The sequence below is a fragment of the Maylandia zebra genome, linkage group LG18 (assembly GCF_041146795.1).
Source record: "Maylandia zebra isolate NMK-2024a linkage group LG18, Mzebra_GT3a, whole genome shotgun sequence".
NCBI classification, from domain to species: domain Eukaryota; kingdom Metazoa; phylum Chordata; class Actinopteri; order Cichliformes; family Cichlidae; genus Maylandia; species Maylandia zebra.
Genome location: NC_135184.1, coordinates 16,772,293 through 16,786,061, shown reverse-complemented (window position 1 = coordinate 16,786,061; position 13,769 = coordinate 16,772,293). Strand labels below are relative to the sequence as shown.

The 13,769-nt window shown below is 39.2% G+C and overlaps 1 pseudogene; it reads left to right on the top strand.

Moving 5' to 3' along the window:
• Positions 1 to 12,053: 12,053 nt before the first annotated feature.
• On the top strand, positions 12,054 to 12,889 carry LOC143413675 (uncharacterized; annotated as a pseudogene).
• Positions 12,890 to 13,769: the final 880 nt, after the last annotated feature.

The window sequence follows — 13,769 nt, the reverse complement described above, 5'->3', positions numbered from 1 at the left end:
GGACTGATGAAGTTGTCAGAAAACGCTTGGCTTTGCTTTTTCGCTGGAGCCTGTCGTTCTTGCCCGTATTCAATGTGCAATCAAAGCCCTGAGTTATAAAACAAAAGCAGTAAAAAAAAGAAGAAGAAAGAAGCAAGTCTCAGTGTTGCTGCTGACTCATCTAAAGGGTGTAAATACATTTCACAGTGAGAGATCGGAGCAGTGTCCATGCTGTAAATTACAGGTCTTTATGAATGTTCAGTTTAAGCCAGGCTAAAATTAAAGCAAAAACAATGTGCTCTTTTTTTTCTTTCCTGTATAGGCTGTTGACGTTTTGCCATAGCTTAGCTACTTTTCACTATAGCTCTTGCTTGCTCATTTGCTGTTAATTAGCAAAGGAGAGAATTACTACCATCCAGGCATACTCTGTACACATTACAGGATCGCTCATGATTGCTAGGTTACTGCTTCCCTCTTCAATGCAGCTTAATCAACAAACAAGCACAGGCATGGTTTACTTTGATCAGTACACATACCGTACTTCAGCTTTGTGGTTATGTTGTGTGTATGCATTTCATTTGTTGTTTAGCTGCAACTAATCCGACGCTATAAAACCGTACCTGCGTTGCTGATTTCTCTACTTTAAAATTAAAGGAAACAACGGCATTATAAAACAACCTCAAATCCACTTCCTGCGAATTAAATTTTTAGATGTTATTTTAGATTATAGGAGTGATAATTAAATTTTTTTTCCCTTCCAGTGGTAGACTTTTCTGTGGCTTTTCAACCACAGCGACCTCACAGAGAGGCACATTTTAAGAATTCAAGTCCTTCCACCTCGACATCTTTTCTTTGATTTTGTCCTCTCATGCATTCTGTGTGTTCCCTCTCCAAAAGTGCCATTCACATTATGGTGAAAAACCTCATGCAATAATGTGGGGTGTTTCAGCAAACATTCATGCGGTAAATAAGAGAGTAGCTGGGAATGCTGTGGCGAACGCTGTGGTAAATATGTCATTATTAGATGGTTTTACTCATTAAGATCAAAAGCCACAAATTCAAAGGCGATCTCAAACCTTGAAAAGGGAAAAGCTATTTATTGAGAAAAAGAGGAAAAATCAAAGGATCTTAACTGACTTTTTGAGGATTTTCTTCAGGATTTGTTAAAAGCTCTTGTTCCACGCAGACATAAACACTCTCTGTTCTTCCGCATCAAGGAGAAATTCTTTTCAGCATTAATTTCCGAGCTTATTGGACAAACCAGCTTTCTATAGTTCTGTAATCACAGGGCAGCATGAAAAACGATGGGAATTATCACGATCCTCATAATGGCAGTTTCCGTGATGGAAGGAGCTCAACCACAACTGAACTCTACTACATTCATGACAAGACAATGTCTTAATTCACACTGAGGACTAGGACTGCAGTCTGCACAGTGTATTCCTAAACCCATTATTTAGATTGTGCATCCAGTTTCCTATGATTCCAAGCAGCTAGTTTCAAATATCTGAAAACTATGCCACCCGATTCAAAGGAAACATTTTTTAAGAGCATCCAAACGAAAGCAAATATGTAATTTCCAAAATTAAGGACAAGTAAGGTGATAAACCTTTACCTCCATGGAGAAATACAGCACGTGTTTTCAACTTGGTATGGGGTAATGATTCAATTTAGAGTAAGTAGAAAAAAATGGACATACTGCTGTTTTTCGGCTCAAAGTTTTGGATATTTGAATGAGATGGCAGAGTAAGGGTGATACCAGTTCATTTCAGTTTGATTCTATGTTATTGAATCATGACAACAGTTGCCTCAAGACACTTTACATTGTAAGGTAAAGACTCTACAATAATAGAGAGAAACACCCAAAAGCTCTTTGGTGACAGTGGGAAGGAAAAACTCCCTTTTAACAGGAAGAAACCTCTGAAAGAAACAGTCTCAGGGTGAGGGGAGGAAGACAGGACAAAGACATGTTGTGGGAGAGTTTATATTCTAAAGGTGCATCTGTAATTGAGAGTGATTTTACTTTCTAACTGGGTGGTGAAAAACATGTCAAACTAAATGTACTAAGTAGTGTGAAACTTTTAAATCAAACTTAAAAATAATACTATAATCAACTGTGCATGTTTAGGATTGTTGCACAGGCCAAACTTTATTTCTAAGTAAATACGTTACAGATAAAAGGAAGGTGAACTCTGTTCTTTAGGTGTCATATATATGCGTATATCCCCCTATTCACTTTTATTTCACTGTTATTTCAGCAATTTGGGGGTTTCAGTTTGGATGTAACCATAGATTGGCAACATCTGACAATTTTAGAAGGTTTCATGACCTACATATACTGTGTCACTTCACACCATATTTCTCTCCCTGTGTGAGAATGAAAAATTACTGCAGCAATTTCTCAGAATATACTGCTGCTTCATTTTCTTTGTGGTAGTTTCCATCATATTCAACCAAATCTGCAGACCTCATGACTTTCTGGTGACTTTCCCTTATGAGCATAGTTCTTCTGACTAAAATAAAAATATACATATACTTCATGTACTGTACTTTGGGTAAAAGCCAGAATTTAGACAGGTTACATAGGCTATCATGAATGTTCTTGGTTTGGGGGAGGAAGCCTTCCTAATTTATGTTTAGCAAAAACTTTAACTAAACATAAATTAGGAAGTAAATTAATAGTTTAATGACCTACTTGTAGACCTGCCCTTTACTGGCTGAATGCACCTGCAGGGGTTTACAACAGCAAGTATGCTTCTACTTTTTTTTAGTAACAACTAAGCTTGAACTTGACAAAGGAAATGTGCAAGCAACTCAGCTCACATAAAAATGTCAACTAAACAATTAGTAAAAAGCACACAGGCAGCTGCATATTGTGAATCATAACATAGAGTGACACTCACTCACTGATGCCTTCATTTAGATATATACTTCAAAGGTCCTTTAGAGGAAGCTCTGAGTTTCAGAACTATGTTGTATTCTTGGTAGAACCACAGTGAAACTATATAGTCCTCAGTTGTTTCCCGTGAGACTTGTGTCAGCTGCAAACTCCACTGACAGAAGTTAGATCAAGCATAGAAAGCAGATTCAGCTCTCTACAATAGATAAAATCTGACAAGCAACATGGATCCAGACTTGTCTCCACTCTAGATCTTTTTGGCTCGTAACACTTTGCCTTTCCTCTGTCCTTAGGAAGCCTGTAAAAATGCTCTTATATGGGGAAAAACCCCGAACAAATAAACGTAATGCACCAGAGCCACTGCCTTCCAACTGGGTGAATTTGCTCCAAAAATATCACTGTGTCCCAGCCCAGAAAACAAGGTTATCTGAAAAAGGCATCTCAATCTATAGTCAAGCATTTTTAAGCACTTGGTAAAGTACTCGGGAACATTTTGTTTTAATTTAGTTTCCAATGGTGAATGTTTATCTTATGTGTAGCTGTATGTGTTGTTCCTCTGTTGTGCAGCAAGTTTTTTCACATAGAGACTAAAACGCTGAAAAATGGAAACAGATGCTCATTGTCCCAGCGTGAAAAGGCAGACAGGAGGGGGGGGGGAAAGGACAGGAAGAGAAAAAGAAAAGATTTATAGAATCTAATGATTCCATACAACAGTAGCAGATTCAAGATGAGTTACTTTTTTCACACATTTGAGCTGCTGAGAAAACTACGTAGCACTAAAAATATATTTCAAATAACTAGCTCCAAATAGAGGCAGTTTATTCTGCTGTTGTATCATTTAAATAGCAATACAGTAACACATTTTTGAGATATCTTTGCTGACTTTTTAGGGAATAGGGAAATGGGACATCTTTGCGTGCCACTGAAAGGAATCCTGTCACTCAAGCTGCTGTTCTGGGACTGCCTCTATTTTTGGTACCTGAAGCACAGACACATGCCATACGGTTACACTGACACAAACAGAGACGCAATAAATAATAAATCCACCAAACAGGAAGATATTATCCACTCACGGCTTGTTGGAAGTCAATAATTTGCAAAGCAGCTCACAGGGAAAATTGGTTGCAATAAACCCATTATGCAAAAATGCAAAGTGGAATAGAAGCAGGAGGAACACAGCTAGCCTTGAAGTGAGGTGGGACTTTGAGGCAACATCCACCTCTTTCCATGCTAGCTTCGGTTCAATTAGCATCCGCAATTTATTTCTCAAAAATGTGAAGCTTTTATAAGCCTTTCTGAAAAGCTGCAGCATGGAATATATCTGAACACCGTGTCATTTTAATAAGCCCTACACAGGTGTTTTCACTTGGCTGATTAAACTTGGCTGATCCTCATACGACCATGTACTAACTCTGACTCTCCTGCTAGGCTTTCTTGCAGGTCCAAAGACGGCAAAAATAACAACTTCTGAATTTTCCTTTGTATAAACACAATTTCAAATTAGCCTTTTGTCCAACAAAATGAATGCACCTGGCTACAAATATTGGATTGTTGGCTAATTCTGCACAAGAAGAGCAATAATACACAGAGGTGGCAAAGGTACAGACGTGCTTTGCTTAAGTAGAAGCACTGACACCTGTGTTAAAAAAGCACTGATTTGACTTCTTTACTCAAGTAAGTCAGTAAACTGAAAAAGTACAGACTCTGAAATGCACCCAAAATACAAGCGTGAAAAGTAGTTCTGATGATAAACACCACAACTGCTGTGCACCAGTCCATTGCAGTGCTTTACAGTAAATTCAACACAATACAGCAATCTAAACTGTTTATCCTGCACTAAACTGCTGAGCATTTTCATGCAGCCTTTGAATAACACAGTCAGTATATCTCAGTTTGTTTTCCACATTGACATTTCCACCAGCTATTTTTCTGCAAAGATGACTGAACCTTTTATCAGTATCATAATAAAATTATATTAAGACATGGGAATAAAACTTTTTTTTTTTGCCTCCACACCTAAACATAAAGTATAGTCAGGGGAAGATTTAAGCAGATGTCATCTTGGCTGATTTCCACCCTTTGCACTGACAGTATACTGCTTATTCTGTCTTTATACTACACAGTATATAAGATTGATTTCAGTGAATGAATTTAACCATCATTAGCTGAAATTGAAATTGATCTCTGCTACACTTGATGTGACCTAACTGGCCATGAACACCACAACCAGTACTGCAATAACAGGATGATAGCAGAAACATTAGTTTGGTTTGCAGGATGTTTCACAACATGAAAAAACATAACTTCACATCATATAAAGATCCGGTGCAAGATTCAAAAAAATGAAGCCATTACAAGCTTTAAAATTCCAGTTTATCAAATGTCACCGAGCGGTCCTTACCTTTAAATCTAACCTCTCTTCTTCCTCTCCTGTCCTGTCTTTCTTACATCTTTCTCCATCTCTGAGTGAAGTTATCGCTCACTCTTTTCTCGCCCTGGGAAATACAGAGGCTGTACCTTAAGCTAGCAGACACACTGTGCATCAAACTGCACACAAACATTTTGTAGGCTTGCTGATATTTGTTGAGCTGATAGAAATGATGCATTTAAAATGACCTGACACTTAAAAAACACACTTTACTCCCTTTAGCTCTTCTTCTGTGGCACTAGCTAGATGTTGAAGTTCTGCAACCACAAATTTCTGCACCAAAAATAAATGGAACCCTAGATCGTTCTGACCCAACCTAACCCCTGAGTAAAGATGATACATAAACTATATGTTTTGCCTCTTTAATCTTAGGTGATGGATACACCAACAGGATTGTCTCTTATGTTATTGTTCCCTCCATTTAGGACCAAATAGCTTTGATATTTGAAGGCTTGTCTTCAACATAAAGTAACGAACACGTTTTGAAAATGTCAAGAGTAGGCAGGAAAAGTAAATCATTTTAAGAAAAATAAATACTCCAAGTAGATACCTGAAAATTCTACTTAAGTACAGCAACAGTGCATTTGTGCTAAATTACGTCCCATCTCTGATAATATATGAATAGTTTATTCGTGTTCACCACTAGACTTCAGCTGAATTAAATGGGAGGTGTTTTGTAGTGTAGCATACACGATGCTAAAGGATACCTCACTGTATTTTGTCATTATATCTGTGATTAGCTCTAGTGCTAACCTTGAACTGACACCAGATAAATAGCCTAAATTAGCAAGTGCTGTTGTGTTATATATTTGGAGCAGTTCATTGCCAAATGAAAACAGACACAAACAAAGAGTGTAGACCTAGTTTTATAATTAACTCAGTAGATTGCATTAGTGGATTTAAATCAGTGGCTTTATTAGTAAAGTATTTGTTATGCTGGTTAGTACATTTCAGAGTGCTTTGCAGGTAATAAAGTAATAAAACTTACAAAATAAACACAATAATATCAGTGAGAGGTGCTAAAATATGAATAAAAATGAATTAATTTGATATAAAACAATATTTTTAAAAATCTTCATAATATATTAGTGTGTCTGTCCCAACAGCTCAGAGCATAAAAACTAAAACAAAAGTTTCTGTCCTGAGCTTTGGAACAACTAAAACACTGCTGCTAGAAGTCCTGAGAGACCATCCTGGTCCATGGTATGTCAGACATGTAGGCTGATGTGAAACCTGAAAGTTCTTTAAAGTAACACAACTTTAAAATCAATACGGAAACTGACAGGCAACTAATGTAAAGACTTAGTGCAGTATGTTCTCTCCTTGTGATCCCTGTCAGCACCTGTGCGGCACAGTTCTAAATCTATTGCAACTGATTTATAGCATTTTGGGGGTAGACCAGATAGGATAGCTTTACAAAATGCTCGCCTTCGAGAAATAAAAGCATACGTTAGTCTCTCTGTGTCACTCAGAGAAATCCTGGTAGACTTGTAAAAGGTTTTATGGGGGTACAAGCACAGATATCTAAACTACATCTAAAAGAAGCATCGGCTGGACCCGTACAGCTGTGAAAAGAAACCCCCTGATAGCACTATCTGGGGATAAAATGCATAAAATAAAAAAAGTAAAGGCCCCACAACTGTTCCTTGGGGAACACCATAAATTATCATTATTTTTTTAAGGGGGGAGGGGTGACTATTAACTGCCAAAGGAAAAAAAATGCAAACCAGCATAATCCTTTGTTCTATTTAAAAGAATTTAGCGATTAACTTTAACTAAAACCAGAGTTCATGTCAAATAGTACCAAGAAAGAAATATAATATTTTAATACGTCCAAGGATTATTTTCTACTTTTAAAAGGACTACATCTGCACCAGGACAGATATATCAGAAATATATAAAACAAATCTAATTTATTGTTAATAAATGAATGTTGATTAATCTAGGCTTTTTTTTTAAACAGACTTCATAAACTTAAATTGTGTAATAAATTAAGTTTTATAGGAAGACTCAAAACTATTAGAACTTTTGCACCCATCCAGTTGGTTGGCATGTGTATGTCAGGGTTTCTGGGTCTTTGACCCAGTATTCTTAGTTCATGTTCACTGTTTATATTCTGTCTGCTTCACCTCCTGTTTTATTGTGTTAGCCTTGGTCCATGTGCATTATGTTCCGTCCTCTTCCCATTTATCATTAGGTCATTATGTTCAGCTGTGTACTCACCAGGTTCTAATCTCTCATCACTCAGCCTGTGTATTTATGTCCCTCAGTTCAACCAGTCCAATGTCTTGTCATTGATGTTATTGTGATGTTGTTCTCGCCGCCGTTAGGTTGTCCTCTGTTCAGTTCCGTCAGGTCAGCCGGTCAGTTGTCAGTCAGTCTTTCATTCATCCATTCAGTCAGTCGTCCAGCCGGCCAGCCGTTTCCTACTTCTGTTCTGTTTGTTCACTCCGTTGACAATAAAACGCCAATCTTCACCTACCTGTGAGTCCAGCGTTTGGGTCCTCCTTCTTTCGTCCACGACCTCATCCTGACAGTGTACATATCTCCTCACCATCTGGGAGATATCATCTGTGTCATAAATTTACAATATGTCTGACCATCCGGATAACTAAAAACAAGATTATACGAGCGGTTCTACCCACTCAGCTGCACATAATAACCATTTAAATGATACAGCATGAATGCAACAAAAAGCCTGCTGTGGAAAAGATATAAATTTAAAGTTGTTGAATGCCCACACAAAAATAAGTTTTTTCTCTACTTTTAAAAGAAAATGATGTTGTAGAAAAGCTTACATCATTTGGAAAAGAATTTCTGAGAGTGGGACAATAACAACTGAATGCACAATAATTTGATTTACAATTTATTTTCGGTCTAGTGTAGAGACTTTACTTGATGATCGAAGGGCTCTCCCAAGTGTGTATTTAGTGAGGTGGCTTACATTTTTGCTTTCATGCTTTTACATTTCTATAAATGGTTCTTTTCACTGCAGTAATTCTTTCTACTTAGTTTTGGATATGGACCCAAAAACCACAATGTTTAGTGTTTTAGTTAAAGTCTACCATCAACGGGAGAACTAGTTATCTTGACCACTGGGTATCAAAAGCATGTTTTCAGTAGATACTTTTCAAGACAGATTAATCAAAAATATGTCAGTTAACACCATATTAGAAATAGAAATGTATAACAGTGGGTAAAATATCTCATTAGCTTTTTCTTTTGCCAAATTGTATGCATCTAGTCAATAAGCGATCCTAATTGGTCAATCAATAACTGCATGAAAACCATCCCTGCCTGTAGGAAGCTTTGTGTGAAAATTACCTTCGTGCTCAAGTGAAATCAAGAAAACAACATGCTTCTTTGACTACCACTCATCTCTTAGAGGCCATCATCTCTGCACAGCTCCTTTCTGTGCAGCATTGACTAAAGTGATAATCACAGCATTTCATAGCCACAGGTCAGTACTGAGTGAGATGCCCTAAAGAGACTGTTGTGGTACAGGTTTCAGGCATCTTGTTCTCATTGCCTGCTCTTGTTGTTATCTGAAGTTCTACAAAAAGATTGAAGCTACATGTACGGTGTGCCACCTGGCATAAACTAATTTTATAGCTCCTCTATAAACGGCACCAATTGGCTTTAACACATTGAGTACCGAATACGGTTGTTCGGCAGCACCTTGCTGTATATTTCTGCAGCCTGTCCTGATTCTACTATCATCATAATTACATTAACGGCAAAGTGCTAAAATGTGCATTTTCTATAAATAATCAACTCTATTAGTCTCACTGATGGTTGAGCTGTGATAGATGTGAGGTGGGAGGAAGCAGAGGAGGGATTTACTTTTTTATCTGGTTTTTTCCAGATAAGAGCAGCTAGGATGTCATGGCGACCGTATCAATCTGGACCCAAGTCAAACATGTTTGACATAATTCAAGAATGCATTTCACGCCATGGCATTCGTCCTGAAAGTAAATTGAGTCTGAACAGCAGGCAGAATAAATACGCCAATCACGGCTTCTGGCAAATTCTATGATTTATGCCTTTCAAACAGGATTGTTTCACATATCAGTTTTTCTACCTTTCCTTTCATGTGCATGCCATGTGTTGAGTTCTGTGGACGTACTACTGTGGTAGGATTCAAGCACAAGGCTTCATGACAGATACTTTACACATGCCAGACTGTTAGACGATGGAAGAACTGTGAGACAACGATAAAATGTTCATATTAAAAGCATTTACCCCTCTCCAGGCGCCAGACTGTCTGACACTGGCTCAAATTGATTCTTAATTGGGTTTGTATGGACCCTGGATCTACTGTTGATGAGCACAGTGAAAAGTGGACAACTACGGCTTCGACTCGTGCTTCGCAGAAACGTGATAACACCACGGACCTAACGGAGGGAGAAATTACTTCTTATAGTTCTCGCCTCTCTTTAGAAAAAATGATTGTTATGAAACGGATAATCTGCACATCTTGAGAACAAGTTTAAAAGAATGATCCATCATCCAGACACGGCAGAACAAAGCTACTGACTCAAAGGGATGTCATTACTCATCACAAGTCACAACCAGTTGGCATTAAGCAGCTGTGTAGCTAGATGTCTTTTTGGGAGACTTTTTTTGGGGAGGGGTGAGATGCAATAAATCACTCAGAGTTGCTGTGGAATGCAAGCCAGTCCTCTGGAACAGTTTGGTCTTGGTAGAGGTGATTTTCTGTTTCTAGGCTGACATTCCTCATTACCTTTTTTGGCTTGTCGTGCACACTAACTCGTAGAACATGCTGGTTAAAAACTAAGGATTGAAGGGGAGAGGGACTCAAATGCTCCCCAGTGTACCTCTACCACCACCGTTTCCAATGAAGCTCAGCATGCCTCTATTTGAAGAGGAAGGGAGCAAGGTTATCCCTACCTTTCCCTTACTTGTGTTTTTTTTTTTCTTCCCCAGTCACAGAAGAGGCTTGTTACCAGAGCAAGCAGACGTAGTGGAGAGCTGTGCTGCAAAGCTTTATTCGAGCTGAGGGGAGAGTCTGCTGTGGATTAAGCCTTGTCCACAGCCTGGTCTGGTCTTAATTTCACTGCTTTTGTTCAGTCAGACTGGAGGGGTGCTTCTGATTACTGCCTATACCTTTGAAGAGTCACTGCAATTAATACATTTCAGGATTTACTAATAATAACAGTAAAGCATTAGTATAGGATTATTTTTAGATTATTTAATGACAGTTTGAAATATCTCATTGGGCTACATTTAATTGACTTACAGGAATAATCAGAATCAGTGGAGACTAAGATACCATTGCATTAGGCTTAAATGCAAACCTATCCTCATACATGTTACATTAAACTGCACATGTCATCAGAATCGATTGAGTCATATTTTTTTGTGTGTGTTTGTAATTAAGCTGAACTTCATATATCTAGAGGTCATAAATTCAACTAAGGTTAATGGCCTGTATCATTGCACGAACTGGTAAATGTGTATTGCTTACTAATACGTGACTAGCATTTTCAGTTTTGAGTTGAGTTGCTGGTAATTGGAGTGGCAGACAGTCAAATAAGCGCCACTGACATGTAATGTATTATGTACCTGGCAGCAGCAAAGTGAAATACAGTTAATTTACTAATTCTTAACATGTTCATTTTTGGCGATGACAGGAAACCTTGGAGACAGCAGGGGGAAGACACAAAGCAAATGGCTTCAGGGTGGATTCAAACCCAGGCCTCTGCAATATCCTTGCAGCATATGAATCGCCTGCTCAACCCAGCAAGCTAGACCAACACCCTTTTTTTGTGGAACTTTCGATTTCAATTCAACACATACTGTGCTCTTATATATAAAATTGATCTGAATGGCCCACCATAGCCAGTAATGAACTGGACTGTAAAACTAATAACGCATAAACCACCTGTGCTTGTCTGTTTGTGTATATATTTGATCCATGTACAATAAATATAAAATATCAATGGACAATAGCTAACATACACAGCCACTGGCCAGTTCATTAGTTACACTTGTTCAACTGCTCATTATACAAATATCTAATCAGCCAATCACATGTTCGCAACTTCATTTTCCATCTGCTGAAGTTCAATCTGAGCATGAGAATGGGGAAGAAACATGATACAAATGACTTTGAATGTGGTGTGGCTGTTGGTGACAGACAGGCTTATCTGCTGGGATAACCATCTCTAGGGTTTACAGAAAAGGATCCAGAAAAGAGAAAATATCGACTGAGTGGCAGTCCTTAGGGGGAAAATGCCTTGTTGATGTCAGAGGTAAGAGGAAAATGGTCGGACTGCATAAAGCTGATAGGAAGCCAACAGTAACTCAGATAACAACCAAGTACGCAAAAGAGTATCTCTAAATGCACAGTACATTGAACCTTAAGGCAGATAGGCTACAGCAGCAGAAGACCACACTGGGTGCCATACCTGTCAGCTAACAATAGGAAACAGGCATAGTTTGGTGTTCAGATAGATAGATTCATACTTTATTCATCCCCAGAGAGAATTTCAGAAATTCCAACAGTATCCCCAAATATGCTAGACATAAACAATACATAAGTATAATAGCATGCTAATAAATACACATTATGAAGTTAAAAACTGAGTCTTGATTTCCAGTGCAAGTCAGATAGCACAGCTCCTCTATGACAACGTCACCAGTTCAGTCCGATGCACCGCTGGACTATCACCTCCCTTCCCAGTTAGTGTTGGTGTCCACCAAGGATCAGCTCTGTCACCCCTCCTCTTCATTCTATGTATGGATACCATCACGGCCAACCTCCAGTTACCTCATCCATGGTCTCTCCTCTTTGCCGATGACATATTCCTCGCTAGCAAAGACAGAGAAGAGACCCAAACGCCGACTCAACACTGGTTCGATGAATATGGTATGCGGCTCAACACGAAAAAAAAAACAAATACCTGGAAGGAGGCCCCCAAACTGATGGCACCATCATAATTGACAACGAAAAGTTGAAGAAGACAGAAGAGTTCCGCTACTTGGGCTCAGTCATCAGCTACGATGGAAATATCACCTCCGATGACCGAGCACGAATAAATGCAGCCTGGTTAAAATGGTGACAGGTCACCGGTGTCCTTTGCAACAGAAGAATGCCAGATCGACTCAAGGGAAAAATCTACAAAACAGTGGTCCGCCTTATAGCCCTGTACGGCTCCGCATGTTGGCCCGCATTGACCACACATGAACAGGCCCTAAACACCATGGAGATGCGCATGCTCCGATGGAGCCTGGGAATTACAAGACGGGACCGTGTTACGAACAAAGACATACGGAAGCGACTAGGCGTAGCCCCAATTAAGGAAAAGATGCTTGAGTCCCTGAGTCGCCTGAGGTGGTATGGACACGTGATTCAAAGCGATGAGAACTCTAGCAAAAACGGCTATGACGATCGACCCAGAAGGATGCTGGCCTCGAGGCAGACCAAAGATAGGATGGAGAAAATTAAGGAGGACATTAAGACCGTCAACACATCACCTGAGGATGCCTTGGAGAGAACCAAATGGAGAAACCTTTGCCAAAGAGCGGATCCTGCACCAGCGGGAACAACGCCAGGATGAAGAAAGAAGCCAGATAGCACAGTCAGAATTTGGCACAAACAGCATGAAAGTGTGGATTTGTGCTGTCTTGTATCAACAGTTTAGGCTCATGGTGATGTAACGATGTGGGTGACATTTTTGGCACACTTGGGGCCCCTCAGTATCAACTGAGCATTGTTTAAACAATACTCAGTATCAACTGAGCATTGTTTAAACAATATTGCTGCTGACTATCTCCATATACCCATCTTCTGTTGGCTTCTTACAGCATAATGTCACATAATCTCAAACTGGTTTCTTGAACATGGCATTGAGTTGTATTGTACTTACCTGACTTCCACAGTCAAGAGATTTTTGGGATGTGGTGTAATTGGGAGATTCCCATTATGGATGTACAACTAAGAAATCTGCAACTGTGTGATGCTATCACGTCAACAGGAACCAGAATCTCTGAGGAATGTTTCCAGCACCTTGTTGAATCAGTGCCATAAAGAATTAAAGCAGTTCAGGAGGTAAAAGGGTCCCAACCTGGTACTAGCAAGTTGTAGTAAGCAAACTGGCCAGGGAACATTATATGAAAATAATGGATTGTTTAAAAATGTGTAAAACTGCTTGACAAATATTTGTAGCACAACTTTGAGCTATAAATCACCAAAAGTGGCCTGGAAGAGTAATAATACATTACAAGACGACACAAGTGTGATTGCTGGAACAGGAATAAAGCAATGTTTTGCCTTTTAAAACAATCAAAAAATGACTCAGCCACTTGCTTTCTGAAGTGTCTACATTGCAATCTCGCCTTGTAGGTGTCATAAATTGGCCCAGGCACCCTGGGCTTAGCTGAGTGCCGGGGTGGTCCTCCACCAGCCCCATCTCAGGGTGGGCTAGCGTCAGCCTGCAG